The following is an 848-nucleotide window of genomic DNA, read 5'->3' on the forward strand; positions in this document are numbered from 1 at the left end:
TCCAAGTCTACTTTTGGAGACTCTAGGAACCACAAGTAACCCTGCATTCTGGGAGCGCAGTGCTCTGGTGGGGTAGTAAGGTACAATGAGCTCTTTAAGATAAGATGGTGCCTGACCATTAAGAGCTTTGTAGGTAAGAAAAATGATTTTAAATTCTATTCTGGATTTTACTGGAAGCCAATGCAAAGAAGCTCAAACAGGAGAAATGTGATCTCTTTTCCTGGTTCCTTTCAGAACACGTGCAGCAGCATTCTGGATCAGCTGAAGAGTCTTAACGGACTTTTTCGAGCAGCCTGATAATAAGGAATTGCAGTAATCCAGCCTAGAAGTAACAAATGCATGGACTAGTTTTTCTGCATCATTTTTAGACAGGATGGTTCCTGATTTTCGCAATATTACGTAGGTGGAAAAAGGCGGTCCTTGAAATTTGCTTAATGTGAGACTTAAAAGACCAAAAGATCAAAGATAACTCCAAGATTCCTCACAGTGGTGCTGGAGGCCAGGGCGATGCCATCCAGGGAAACTATATCTTTAGATAATGCGTCACGGAGGTGCTTAGGCCCCAGAGCAATAACTTCAGTTTTATCTGAGTTTAACATGAGAAAATTACAGGTCATCCAGGTTTTAACATCCTGAAGGCACATTTGAAGTTTAGCTAACTGATGAGTTTCATCTGGCTTGATCGATAGATATAACTGAGTATCATCTGCATAACAATGAAAGCTTATGGAATGTTTCCTGATAATATTGCCTAAGGGAAGCATATATAAAGTGAAGAGGATTGGTCCGAGGACAGATCCTTGAGGAACTCCATGACTAACTTTGGCATGCATGGAGGACTCATCGTT

The sequence above is a fragment of the Micropterus dolomieu genome, linkage group LG16 (assembly GCF_021292245.1).
Source record: "Micropterus dolomieu isolate WLL.071019.BEF.003 ecotype Adirondacks linkage group LG16, ASM2129224v1, whole genome shotgun sequence".
Classification (NCBI taxonomy): domain Eukaryota; kingdom Metazoa; phylum Chordata; class Actinopteri; order Centrarchiformes; family Centrarchidae; genus Micropterus; species Micropterus dolomieu.